Source organism: Anastrepha obliqua, chromosome 2 (genome assembly GCF_027943255.1).
Source record: "Anastrepha obliqua isolate idAnaObli1 chromosome 2, idAnaObli1_1.0, whole genome shotgun sequence".
NCBI classification, from domain to species: domain Eukaryota; kingdom Metazoa; phylum Arthropoda; class Insecta; order Diptera; family Tephritidae; genus Anastrepha; species Anastrepha obliqua.
Window position 1 is genome coordinate 12,805,879 of NC_072893.1, and position 15,090 is coordinate 12,820,968.

General features: G+C 36.9%; 1 protein-coding gene across 1 annotated transcript in view; it reads right to left on the reverse strand.

Moving 5' to 3' along the window:
- Positions 1 to 15,090, reverse strand: part of LOC129238990 (uncharacterized) — a 128,898-nt gene that overhangs the window by 89,140 nt on the left and 24,668 nt on the right. Inside the window, exon 2 of the mRNA XM_054874247.1 lies at positions 3,270 to 3,294. The gene's annotated coding sequence lies outside the window, so the exon portion shown is untranslated. The remainder of the gene's footprint in view (positions 1 to 3,269; positions 3,295 to 15,090) is intronic.

Consider the following 15,090-nt stretch of genomic DNA (forward strand, 5'->3'; position numbering starts at 1 on the left):
ACTATTAACGCACACAAATCCTATGATGAGAAGACTACCAAGTAAAGAAAAATCTACCCAAAGTCAGCTTAACCGTCAAACACCAACAGATCTTGCAAAATCCTTGTAATCAATTGTCAACTAATCGTATATATCATTGTTTGTTAACCACTTGTTTTTAAATAATATGTATATATTTCTTCTAAATGAGCTTGGGGGCATTGGCCCTTCAATATCACTCTCATTCCATCTTTTTGTAAATCAAATTACTTATTGTCTAACGACAGGTGTAATATTTTATGGAAGAAATAAAAAAAAAAAAAAAATTTTCATTCGAATCATTTGAAATTTCTGTATACAATACATTTCTGTATCACAATACAAATACAAAAAATTCAAAAAAAGTTGTACACATAAAATTACACATAAAATGAATGTCGATTCGAAACTTACTTTAATCTAACAATCAAGCAAGTTTTGTTTTGGACAATATTTTGATTTTTTCTTTTTTTTATATGAAGAAAATATTTAAAAGAAATTTTTTTTTGCTAAAAACCTTCCCCTAGTGGATCCCTATAATATGAAAAAAGAACGAATAAAATTGGCCTCGTATCGGCCCAAAAAAATGCGTACAAACGAACATCATTTCATTTTTATATATATAAGATAGAGATATAATCTGGCGAAGTGATATCGTGATGCCATCAATCTCGCGAACGATTTTTCTTTTTTAGTGCTGAGATGACCACTAAGTTTGTTTCAGAGGCTTTACTATTAAAGTAGCCCCCCCAAAAAAAAGTTCATGTGGGTAATATGTGGGCAACCTGGGTGGCCAGGCTATGTCACCGAAACGGCTTATTAGTTTGTTAAGGAATGAATCATGTATTATCGCCATAGTTTCTCTGGTCGTGGCGTGGCGCCAACGAGCTGAAACCATGTGTGGGTCTGGAGGAAAATGCTCGCTCCTTATTGGCAGAAAATAAAATCATTCAGCATGCGCCGATAAAAGACACCGTCCACAAAAATTACTTGCATTCGACGATTTTCAAAAAAATATGGTCCAATTATTCCACCGCCTGACAATGCACATCAAACCGTCGCTTTGGGACTAAGAAGTAGCTTTTGATATTTTAATAGTGGGCTCTGTCCTTTAGGGCTCTGTCCAATAAGGAAAATTTTGCTTATTTGCACTTGCATTTAAATGTAAATGCCTTCATGTCAACCGTACGAAAATGCTCCAGCTGTGAGAAATTTTTACCCAAATTGTAATTATTAGGCTTAATCGCATGCACGATTTAAATTTTGGAGTAGTGAAGATCGTTCCTCAGTATTTCATGCATCATAGTTTTTGGAAGTCCAAGGGTAGCCGCGCTATGGTGCACGGACTGGTGCGTACAATCGTGCAAACTTTTAGCGGCAAATTCAATATTTTCATTTGTTCTTGATATCCGGCTGGGACACGGCCGTGCCTATTGGCCACCGGACTTGTTGCCTATAAACGAGTCAAATCCTCACTTCGGGCATCACGAAAACCTCGAATATGGTATTGTAACGTGAACAAAAATTACGATGAGCTGTTGCACACGAATCATTGGCTTGGAAATACGCTTCGGTTGCGAACACAAGTTTTTCATTTGTGCACTGCGACATTGTGACTAATTAACCTGTAGGAATTATGGTGATCACACTCACCAACGTAAACGTACGCCCGTATTAGCTGACATGATGAAAGAATCATCTACGATACTACGGAACAATGGTGAGAATTCATTTGCATGCGGTTCTCATTAGTTTCACCGTGTCAGCGGTCCCCTCCTCGCTCATACGCTCAGCGGTTAGGGAGAAACTTTAGATTTAAAACCTAACTCTGCCACCGGACACCCTATATAAAGTCTTACTAACTATTGAAAGAATTTTAGCAACCAGTAAAGTTATTTTTTCAGCAACTAATAAAAATGTATTAAAAATTTGCATTAGAAATACAATTTTTATTGATTACTTAATATTCTTACTTGGGATAAATCGTTTAAAGACCTTATAAATAAATCATCACTTCATATTTTATACAATACGGACAGACAAAATGTATGGAAAAGCAGAGAGAAATAATAAGAACACTCGCGGACAAAGACTTTTTTCAGCGCCTCGAAACTGGTGAATCTTTTAGTTCGGATCTTGCCCTCCCAAAGACCCAAAGAGAATAATACATCGGATACACGTCTGATGAATTTGAGACCCATTGTGTGGACGTTATGAAGTTCAGAGCGTTATTTTTTCAGCCATTCTTGGTTCACTCGAGCTTTGTGAAATGTCCTTCGTCTGCCACCGAAATATTTGTCTGCCCACGACTTCAAAGTAAACTCGAAAATTGTTTTCCGATAATTCGCATTTACCTTGACGATTGGTGAGTGCCCATCTGTGGTTACAGCGGCCCAAATCATTACCTACAGTCGGTCAAATAAACCCTATCGTTTTGGGAGTAAAGGAATTACTCAATTTAAAAATTTTCTCGTCAGAAAACACAATGTTCGGAAGTTTACCGCTTTCGGCCAAGTGGAGCAACTCTTTCGCTCTCTCAGGTCTGACATGTTGCTGCTTTGGTGTGAGATTATGCGCCTTTTGGATCTTGCAGAGCTTGACTTTGCGATAATTTTTCAGTACGCGACGGATGCTACGTTCAGATATTTTCAGTTCTTTCACCATTTGATTGGCGCTTCGGCGGGGATTTCGCTTAAGTCACTTCTTCACCCATGCATCAGCTGCGTGAGCGGTCTGAAGTTGGTTACATTTCGAGTGCTGGACCCTGTACATTATACGTCATACATAGTTTTTCTCACGTTTATAAAAATGTGCCTTCTTGTTTACCCGAAATTTCAATAGGAACTTTGCAGTCGATTTTTAAGCAACTTACCGATGAGTTAGAGACTTAAATCTTCACCATCGTTTGCGTCGCAAATTTGCTGAGTGGGCTCATTTAGATTTATTATTCAGATTTATTGGAAAAAGTAGTCAGAAATTGAGTTTATCGGCCATGGAACTCGTGGACCATGTAATTCGTAGCCGTAGCGGGCATAAACCGGATATCATATTCAAAAAATTATTGCCCTGAAATTACCTACCAGATCATAATAAACAAAAATTCATTCCAACAACATTTCTGTTTTGTGATTCAACTTTAAGTTCTCAAGCTCTGAAAAAATACCCCATACACATAATATTTTACATCAAAAGTTTAATAGAGCTTTTTAGTTACCAAAGTCTAAAAAATAAATATTTAATGCAGGACTTACCAGTTTTCTTGAGGATTTATCGTATCTGAAATTAGAGTAGAAAAATGGCATGAATTAATTATTGAAATAATTTTAAATAAACATTTGAAAACTCAAATTTCACATTTGCATAAGAGTCTTAAATTGAAGATTCCTTTGTTTTTATACGATTATTATATTTTATTATTTGGTTGGGTGACTCGGCGAAAGCTCAGATCCATTGCTATGTCCTATTCCTACCTATTCCTAAATTTTCTTATTCGGGCAGTTTCTGTAATTCATTTCCTCTCATTGCAATATTTTTCCAACCAAGGCTCTACCGAATGGTAGTCACGCGCAAACCTTTCGACTGCGGCGCAGTCCGAACGTGGACAAAAATGTTAACATCGAAAATTTTGGAACTTGGACTTTTTGTTATTATTTCAAAGCTAAAACTCCAATTAAAACAAGTTTCTCAACTATTTTGTGATAAAATAGAAAGCTGAGCACATCAATGTACAATCTTTGGCGATTGGTTTTCCTAATTTCTTGGAAGACAACTGGCACACAAATGGTTGCGTACCACTCAGAATTTACTGTTCTGCGTTATTCTAGTGGTACAGTTGCGACATGTCCAGTTTTTCCGAAAAAACAGGCGACCATTTGCTTGGAAGTGCTTCGTGCGCGAACAACTTTTGTTGGATTTTGCTCATCTTGAAACACCCATACAGTCGACTGCTGTTTACTTTCGGGCTCACACGCGTAAATCCATGATTCATCACCTGTCACGATGTCATAGACGTGTTTCGAAGCCCCGCGATCGTATTTTTTGAGCATTTCCTTCGACCAATCGACACGAGCCTTTTTTTGAGCGATTGACAAATTGTGTGGGATCCAACGCTAACAAATTTTTTTCACAGTCAAATGTTTATGCAATATTGAATGTATGCTGGTCCCACTAATGCCTCAGATTGCCTCAATCTCACGATAGCTCACATGACGATCTTGCAATATCAGTTCGCGCACAGCATCAATGGTTTTCGGAACAACAACTGATTTTGGACGACCTTCACGAAATTCGTCTTGGAGTGAACTACGACCACGATTGAATTCACCATACCATCGATAAACACTGGTCCTTGATGGAGCTTCATCGCCAAAAAATGAATTAAGTTCATCCGTGCAATGTTGCTGAGTTAATCCACGTCGAATGTTGTAAAAAATAATCGCACGAAAATGTTCACGATTTAATTCCATTTTTGGACCGGGATGAATCTTTTAAATTACTGTAAACAGTACAAATAGCGCTGGTATTTCAAAACGTTCTGAGTACGTAAAAGCCAAAAAATGTCAAACTTTGCGATATAGCTGTCAGTTGCCAGATTGCAACACCAGGGTTGCCAAATTCCGACATATAAAAGGCACCACTCGTATTAAGATATATACTAAAAAAATAAATGATAATAACTGACCCCACTGACACGATTTTGTACTTTTCTTATATTCCTCTAAAATATATCATCGGAGGGACCGTGGAGGCCGCACATTTTTAAACCGCTCATTGCGTTTCACTCTGTTGATAACATAGTCCTTCGAGCCGGATATTTATGATTACAATTAATCAGCAATTTTCTAGAGAGGAAAGCAAGTACTACTGTGGTCAAAAAGGAAGGTGAATTTGGTTGTAAAATGAAATACCTTTATTTATTCTTGTAAATCAATTTCATCCCCTTCAAAATAATCCCCTCTCGATGAAATACACTTATGCTAACGATTTTTCCAATCCCCGAAACATGCCAAATAGTCCATTTCCGGTATAGCCATCAGCACCTTCTTCGATTAAGCGTTTATCTCCTCAATCGACTCGAAACGCGTTCCCCGGAGTGGTCTCTTGAGTTTTGGGAATAGCCAGAAGTCACACGGAGCCAAATCAGGCGAATACGGTGGTTGCGGAACGATATGCGTGAAATTTTTGGCGAAATGGTCACGAAGAACGAGTGCAGTGTGAGACGGTGCATTATCGTGATGCAAAAACCAAGAGTTGTTGGCCCATAATTCTGGTCTTTTTAGACGAACTGCTTCACGTAAACGACGCATAACGCTCAAATAATAGTCCTTATTAACAGTTTGGCCAAGTGGAAGGAATAGTGCACCACACCACGAAAATCGAAAAAAACTGTCATCATGACCTTTATTTTTGAACGACTTTGACGTGCTCTTTTCGGTCTGGCCTCGCCTTTAGCACGATATTCGCTTGATTGGTCGGTTGTTTCAGGGATGTAAGCATAAATCCAAGTCTCATCTCCCGTAATGATGCATTTGAGCTTGTCCTGATAGTCTGAAAGCATTGTTTCACACACATCAACGCGACGACTTTTTTCCAAGAAAGTGAGAGTTTTCGGTACCAAACGAGATTTGACTTTTCGTAGGCCCAAATGGTCTTTCGAAATGGTTTTCACGTATCCTTCTGATATTCCGATCATATCAGTAAGGTCTTTAACAGTCAACCGACGATTTTTGAGCACTAACTCCTTCACTTTATTGACGTGTTGGGCATCTGTTGACGTCGATGGTCGTCCGGAGCGCTCCAAGTCATCAACACGTTCTCGACCCTCTTTGAAGTCTTTGTACCACTTATAAACATTTTTCTGCGACATGGTCGAATCACCAAATGCCTTCTGCAACATGCTAAACGTTTCCTCAGCCAAAATTTCATTCCGCAAACAAAATTTGATGGCACTTCTCTGCTCAATCAAATCAGACATTGTAAAAATCGAAAAATGCACTCTTGGCCGTTTGGTAAATACAAGCGTAAATATATTACTGATAATGACATTCACATGAAAGTCGGCCCAGATGTTATTAACAGTGTTGCCAACTCATGAAAAAAATAACTAGAGCGAAATTTTAATCCCGTGAAGTTTGACAAATAAATGCACCTTACTTTTTGCCCACAGTAGTATAACCAGTACCAAGTACAAACTAGCGCCAAGCACCAACCAGTATCAAGCACCAACCATCAGCAAGCACCAACCAGCACCAAGCACCAACCAGCACCAAGCATCAAACGAACAGGCATCTATAAAAAACGATCCGTTCCAGCTTACAAAAAACAAAAAAAAGGTACGTGGATCTATTGCACACATTTTTTATTTTTGTTTGATGAAAAATAAAAAAAAAATAAAAAAGTTCTCCGTCTGTCCGCAAACAGACATTACAAATGATAAGTGCGCGCGGGAGGTATTTTCAATCTAAACTAACTAAAAGCGCGTTGTTGGGAATTTTTCAATTTTTCTTATTCCGTTCATTTTGCTTGTACATTTCCGCTGTGAAGTTGAGTACACAACTACACAAACAACGCCGCAGTAACATAAAATCGATCCCAGCGCACTTTTTACTACGGTACATACTAGGCCGGGTCGATTTGTGGGGAGGCAAAAAAATCGCCCATTGCTCTGTGAAAATCATATTCTAGGAATCAAAATAAGAAACTTTGCCGAAGGAACCATACCTCTAAAACGAATTCTGATGTGACCCAATTTGGGTCGAACTTTTTAGTTTCTTTTCTCATGTAAAGGCCAAAATTGGTGATATTTTGAAATGATTGTATGGGGAACCCCCCAGGGGAATTCCAGGGGGTGTGCCACTGGCATGGGTGGATCGGCCGCCCAAAGTTAGTGGGGGTCGGTCATACATTTAGACTCGATTTGAGCACTCTACATGGGTCAAAGTGGGATTTTTCGTTCGACCCAAATTGGGGGACATCAGAATTCGTTTTAGAGGTATGGTTCCTTCGGCAAAGTTTCTTATTTTGATCCCTAGAATACGATTTTCACAGAGCAATGAGCGATTTTTAAATCGACCCGCCCTAGTATATACATACCACTGATTATTCTTTGGGTGGCGAAATTCATATATTTATTACCTATACATATAAATATATCGTCTCCTTAGTATAACAATAGCCTATGTGCTCATAGGCTATTATTTTTTTATTGAATTTTTGGATTCTCCATCGTCGATTTTATATGTGGTCAAAATTTTGTCAAATTCTAGTTCCACAAAGTGGGTCAAAACGTCAGTCAAAAAAATATAGTATAAATATGTATTAAACTATTTTCCTCAAAAACCATAAATTTTCTGTTTATTCAATAGAATAGTAATGTACACTCACATACTCTATTTTAACTTTTAGGAAAAAAATAAATTTTGTCATGACACAAACACCTAAAATGACGTATAATGATACACGTTGTTGCTCAACAAATATTTTCAGTTTGTTCATTTGTATGAATCTTATAGGCCGTTATATTCTCAAAACATTTAACATGTGTTTTAAAATTACAAAAAACAAAAGTAGCCTATGCAATGCTTACGTTGTTTTATCATGTAAATATGTAAATGCAATAGAAATAATTTGTGCAATTTAGGATTTCAGTTCGTTGTTGAAATTCGCTCGTTCATAATCATTTAGTCGTTCATTCGTTCCCAGTCATTCATTTAATCATGGATTTGTCAAGCTCTGGTGAGTATCTGCTATCTTAAATTGCAATAATATTATTATCTTTTTTTGCTAATAAATATGCATATATAATACTGTGGGCAAAAAGTGAATTCATTTGTAGAACTTCGCGGGAAAAAATTTTTCTTAATAATTAAAGCCTTATTAAACAAAATATCAAATTGTTTTATTTATAAAGTCTTCATATTAAAACTGTGGCTGGAAGAGTTAAAATTTCGATCTAGTTATTTTTTTCATGAGTTGGCAGCACTGTTAATAACATCTGGGCCAACTTTCATGTGAATGTCATTATCAGTAATATATTTACGCTTATGTTTACCAAACGACCAAGAGTGCATTTTTCAATTTTTACAATGTCTGATTTGATTGAGCAGAGAAGTGCCATCAAATTTTGTTTGCGGAATGAAATTTCGGCTGCGGAAACGTTTAGCATGTTGCAGAAGGCATTTGGTGATTCGACCATGTCGCAGAAAAATGTTTATAAGTGGTACAAAGACTTCAAAGAGGGTCGAGAACGTGTTGATGACTTGGAGCGCTCCGGACGACCATCGACGTCAACAGATGACCAACCCGTCAATAAAGTGAAGGAGTTAGTGCTCAAAAATCGTCGGTTGACTGTTAAAGACCTTATTGATATGATCGGAATATCAGAAGGATCTGTGAAAACCATTTGGGCCTACGAAAAGTCAAATCTCGTTTGGTACCGAAAACTCTCAGTTTCTTGGAAAAAAGTCGTCGCGTTGATGTGTGTGAAACAATGCTTTCAGACTATCAGGCCAAGCTCAAATGCATCATTACGGGAGATGAGACTTGGATTTATGCTTACGACCCTGAAACAACCGACCAATCAAGCGAATATCGTGCTAAAGGCGAGGCCAGACCGAAAAGAGCACGTCAAAGTCGTTCAAAAATAAAGGTCATGATGACAGTTTTTTTCGATTTTCGTGGTGTGGTGCACTATGAATTCCTTCCACCTGGCCAAACTGTTAATAAGGACTATTATTTGAGCGTTATGCGTCGTTTACGTGAAGCAGTTCGTCTAAAAAGACCAGAATTATGGGCCAACAACTCTTGGTTTTTGCATCACGATAATGCACCGTCTCACACTGCACTCGTTCTTCGTGACCATTTCGCCAAAAATTCCACGCATATCGTTCCGCAACCACCGTATTCGCCTGATTTGGCTCCGTGTGACTTCTGGCTATTCCCAAAACTCAAGAGACCACTCCGGGGAACGCGTTTCGAGTCGATTGAGGAGATAAACGCTTAATCGAAGAAGGTGCTGATGGCTATACCGGAAATGGACTATTTGGCATGTTTCGGGGATTGGAAAAATCGTTAGCATAAGTGTATTTCATCGAGAGGGGATTATTTTGAAGGGGATGAAATTGATTTACAAGAATAAATAAAGGTATTTCATTTTACAACCAAATTCTCCTTACTTTTTGCCCACGTTGACAGTCAAGCGGTAATAAAGGCAATAAACTCATATGAAATTTCATCTAAAACGTTCTTAGGACCAGGGAAGCCATAGAGAGACTAGCCGCCGACATACGGTTACACATCTATTGGGACCCGGACATAAGGGCATTGTAGAAAACGAAATTGTAGATGAGATTGCCAAAAGCGCTGTTTACATACAATTCGAACAAGAAAACGACATACTGAAACCTTTAAATACGGTATAAAATGGCATGACTGCGGACCTGAAAACACGGATCGACAGGAGGTGGAATAATCTAGCCACTTGCAGAACCACGAAAATCATGTGTACACAGAGTGCAGATAAATACGTCCGATTGGTACTAGCTCTGTCTAGAAAGGAAAGCAGAACTATCGTAGGTATGCTGACAGGCCACAATTTGCAGCGCACACATACAAGATGGGAATTGCAAGCAATGATAGCTCCAGACTTTGCAATGAACTAGAAGAGAGGGAAACTCTTGAACACCTTCTATGTTCTTGCCTGGCATAAGCTAGAACCGGAATGAAATGCTTAGAAGCTCTACAATACGAGAGGCTAGAATGTCTCTCGAGGTTAGAGCTTCAGAGCTTACTTAGATTCGCAAAAGACGCAGGCTTACTACAAGAAGCCTACTACAAGGAAACGTAAGGGTTAAGTTCAATCTGGTAACACTAAGGACCAGTAGGTCTATGTGAAGGCTTTCAGTCAGCCAAGTCAACCTAACCTAACCTATCTTTTCTAAAAATAGTTTTTCTTTTAGCGGATTTTTGGCGCTGCTGGACGTATGTAATCCCTTAAATAATATTTTACTAAAAATTTTCCTTACACTATAAATGGGATAAACTACCCGAATTTTTCTTTACTTTATTACGAAATCCTGGTTCCCCCAAACGCATCCCAAGATAAATACGAATAAAAAATAAGGGAAGTGACTATTACTACTACAAGAATAACAACATATAAATTCTGTGTGATGTGAAAGGGAAGTGTAGGAGTGAAAGAGAGTGGCTGGGATGAATTATAACTGAGCGCATTGCGGCACTCCCTAAGCACGGGAAAATATGTGCTGTCAAATATTTTCCACTTTTCTTCAATTTCTGAATTACAAAAACAAAACGGAAGTTAAAATATGTGAGATAACTTATCAACAAAAAAATAGATTTTTTCAAACAGATTTCCGCGCATAAAAAATTGGGTTCGCGTTTGACTAACGTACACAGCGTGTCTTGGATAATATCAATATCAAAAACTAGTACTAGTATCAAATAAAGTAGGCGAGCATTTCGTTTCTGAAATAACAACGGTAATTCAAATTTTTATGGCTAAAAAAGTTTTGCATTAAAGTTTTTAAAAAAAATCATTAGTTGCGTACAACATTTGAGTGAAGACATTCGGTAGTACAATCTCGCGACCTCTATTACGAGAAAAAGTTTATCTGCTCGGGTATTATTCAAATGAAATATTTGGAAACAAACTTCCATCTGTAAAACAAAAGTTACAAGTTTTTTTTCAATTTACGAGTGTGTATACGAGGTAGTGCTTCACTAGCTGTGCGGGAAGTGATGATATATTGGGAGAAAGCCCGAATTCCGACGCAAGAACTAAAGAACTGTATACCAAAGTTAGAATGCCTCTATCAGCAGTGGGGGCAACTTCAAAAGAAAAAAGAAAAATATTTCGTTGAAAAACTCGAGGATCTCTTCGATATTGCACACGCCAATGCATTGAATATCATATCCATTGAAGAAGATAAGCAGTTCTTAAACAATCAGCGGATGAAAGGACGCCCGGGGTTTATGTAGAAGCGCGTGCTTCAGAGGAAATTCCGCAATGCTCAAAACATTTGTCTGTCTCCAGCAAAACAAAAAAAGAGGACGACAAATAATAATAACTCCTAAGCTTGCTGCTGCTTTGGATAAGTGCAAGATCAGTGACAGGAATGCAGTTCATATTCTTATAGCTACACTTGAAGCCCTTGGTCAAGATGTGGAGACTTTTGCGATCAACAGGTGGTCTATTAACAATTCTCGTGAGAAACTCCGCGAAAAGAAAGCTACCGAAATCAAAAATATCTTTAAGGATAATGAATTGCCTGCCGCTACGATACATTGGGATAGTAAATTACTGCCATCACTAACAGGTAAAGAGACAGTAGACCTACTTCCTGTTATTGTTATTCTTTCAAATTGCGGTGCTGATCAACTACTTAGTGTACCTGCATTGCAATCAGGGAGTGGAAAAGAACAGTCAACAGCTGTTTGCGAAACCCTTGCGGAATGGGGCCTTCAGGACTACGTAAAAGCATTGGTTTTTGACACTACTGCCTCTAATACGGGCGCTTTTAATGGTGCGTGTGTTTTGATTGAAAGCTTTCTAGAAAAATATCTCTTATATTTGCCTTGCCGCCATCACATATACGAAATCATATTAAAAGCCGTTTTCGAGGAGAAGATGGGTGAAACTACCGGCCCAACCGTACCAATCTTAAAAAAGTTCCAAACTGCTTGGCCTAAATTAAATGTAAATAATTTTAAAACCACAATCGTGAATAAGAAGATCAGAAAACATTTGGATCCGGTCGGTGTTTCCCGAGTTCTTGATTTTATACGAAGCACTTTGCAAGAATAACAACCGAGAGAGGATTATCGAGAATTTTTACAATTGGCTGCTATTTTTCTTGGCGAAATATCATCTCGTGGAGTATCCTTCCGTGCTCTAGGAGCTATCCATCATGCAAGGTGGATGGCTAAGGCTATTTATTGCTTTAAGATATTCATGTTTCGCGATGAATTTAAATTATTACCGCGTGAGGAAAATGCAATTTGTGATATTTGCATTTTCCTTATCAGTATATGTATATATCAAAGCGTGGTTTTGTGCACCTTCTGCAGCCAAAGCACCATTTTTGGATTTCAGTGTTCTTCCCAAAATTTATAAATACCGGGCAGTTGACGAAGACATCTCTCGTGTGGCTTTACAAAAAATCAAAAATCATTTGTGGTATTTATCACCAGAATCCATCGCCTTGGCCTTCTTTGACCAAAATGTGACGGCAGAATCAAAAATTAAAATGGTAAAGGTGTTGAATCGTGAAACTGATGCTGAATGTGAAAAAAAGTATTAAAAGGATAACCGTGGAAACAAGCCAAGTTCCTGAATTATTAAACCAATGACTTGAACAATTTGTCTCCAACAAAACAAAACGATTCTTTGCAAGATTTAACATAAATGACGAATTCCTATGCACAGATCCTGCCCGGTGGCACAAACATGAAGATTTCGTCCAAGCTTTAAAAGTAGTTAATAAACTTAAAGTAACAAATGATACGGCGGAGAGAGGTGTTAAACTAGTAGAGGATTTTAATAAGTTATATACAAAAAACGAGCGACAAATGCAGTACGTGCTCCAAGTTGTAAGTGACTATCGACAGAAGTTCGCAGACAGCAATAAACAAACTATAGCCAAAAATAAAGATTTTTAATTCATTTTTATTTTATTTTCTTCAATGAGTTATTTCTTTTTTTTAGTTTTTTTTATGTTGTTATTAAACTAAATTACAATGAAATAAGCGTCATATGGAACTATATATGCTAAATACTGTATGGATAATAATTTCCTTCTTCAATTTATATATGTATAACTTAATATACTTTACCAATTAAGGGGTAACACCACTGTAGAAATTTCAAAAAAATTATTTTTTTTTTATAAGCTTAAAAAATTCTTTGAACCTTTTAAAATACAGAACAAAAAGTTTTATACGTTACCGAAGTCTATTTCATAAATATTTTAAGCTTTTAACCAAGCGTTAGTGACTGCTACCTAACGACTTCTCCAAATTTCCAAACTTTAAACGCGTTTTTCTCAAAACACGTTTTCTGAAATTGGCACGCAGCATAACTCAAACAATTTTAAATATTTTTAATTAGGTTTTTCACTACGTCTGTATAATAACCTTCTTAAGAGAAGAGCGTAGGGGATTTTCGATAGATTAATTTAAACGATTGTTATAATTATTTAAGTGCCGTTTTTTTAGTGCAAAATAGAGTTTTTTCCTTCAAATGCTTGCTAATTCCACAAAAATAAATATTTTTTAAATCCCCTACGTGTTTCTCTAGCTATTCTTATCTAGATTAAGAAAAAAAATGTTTCTTTGTTCCAGATTAAAATTTGCACCCTCTGTGCTGCGTGCCGCGAAGCTCCTTCAAGAGAAACCACATTACAAAAATGTCTCCAATGCCGCCATTTTGTAAAATTTTTCGATCAAACTTTATAGTTTTGTATTTTAGTATATAAGTAATAACTTCCCAAATCAGAGTGATTGTTTTCCCTTTCCTTCTATACAAAAAAATTCTTTAAAAATCGTGTTTATTTTACGTGTGTAGAGTGGTGTTACCCCTTAAATTCTTTTACTACTTATTTACGCTGTATATATACTCATGTAAAATAAAAAACACACTTTTAATGAAATTAAAATTTTTTGTCATTTTGGGGTAAATTTTGCATATTGAAAAGCTCGGGGGCACACCTTTCCCCTATCCGATTGGCACCAAATTTCACAGAGGTCATTTTTATATAGAATGGAACAAAACTGGAGCTTAGCCCGCGAAAAAATCTATATATATAAAAATGAAATGATGTTCGTTTGTACGCATTTTTTTGGGCCGATACGAGGCCAATTTTATTCGTTCTTTTTTCATATTATAGGGATCCACTAGAGGAAGGTTTTTAGCAAAAAAAAATTTCTTTTAAATATTTTCTTCATATAAAAAAAAAGAAAAAATCAAAATATTGTACAAAACAAAACTTGCTCGATTCTTAGATTATAGTAAGTTTCGAATCGACATTCATTTTATGTGTACAAAAATATATTAGAAAAAAATTTTATAGTTTTTCAAAACATTTCATTTTCAACTATTAACAAAGATGTGGCAGTGGCAGTGGCAGTGGCAGTGGTGCGCCATTTGAAAATGTCTATGCGCAAGGAAAGCAGCGGGAGCCGGCTGGAGGATGATAGTTACCGATAAGTTTTCAGAAGTTTTGTTGAGCGTGTGCGCACGAAAGCGCGGAAATGCGTTTGCAAATTTATAGTTTTCTCTTTGAATGAGTTTTAGTTAATTTGTTGATTTTTTTTCTTCACTTTCGTTTACTTCATTTTCGTGTGTTCTGTTGGAGCTACGCTGCATTTGCAAAAGAAAAATTTTGAAAATATTTTAAATTTTTTTCGTTTTTTCTGCTTAATTTGTTATTCCTATAAAGTAGTATTCGGAAGCGATAGCAAAAGGAAGGCAAATACTTGACGCTACTTTTTACTTGCATAACAAACAAAAAAACGGTAAGGATTACTGGAAAGGAATAATTTTCATAGAAAAATACGTATTTCTCTACTGAAAATACACGAACGGCAAGTACCGGCAGTAAAAGAGTCGATGTAGTATAATAAAGAAACTGCTCCGCTGCGACAAAAAGGAAACTGCAAACATATCTGATGCACACTTTAACGCATGGTTAACCAAAGTTATTTCAACACACAGTTATCCTGCTTATGAAGTGTTATGGAAGCTAGAAAAGAAAAGAAATCATTACTCAAAAAAGAGTTACAACAGTTTCATGCGGTAGAAATAAATGCATTCTTCAATAAAAACCCAGACACACACTTAAAGGGGGTTTCAATAGGTGCACTCTCACTTTGACTGTGTACAGCAGATCGATTACATGCCAAGGCATCCCTGTATTTTGGACTAATCTTTATTTTTTCTGAAAATTAATTTATTCAAAACGAGTAAGTTCAGAGCGCGCAGATTCGATAATCAATGCATGAAATACCAAATGATAGAAAGTTTTTATAATAGCGGTCGCCCCACGAAAAACCCCG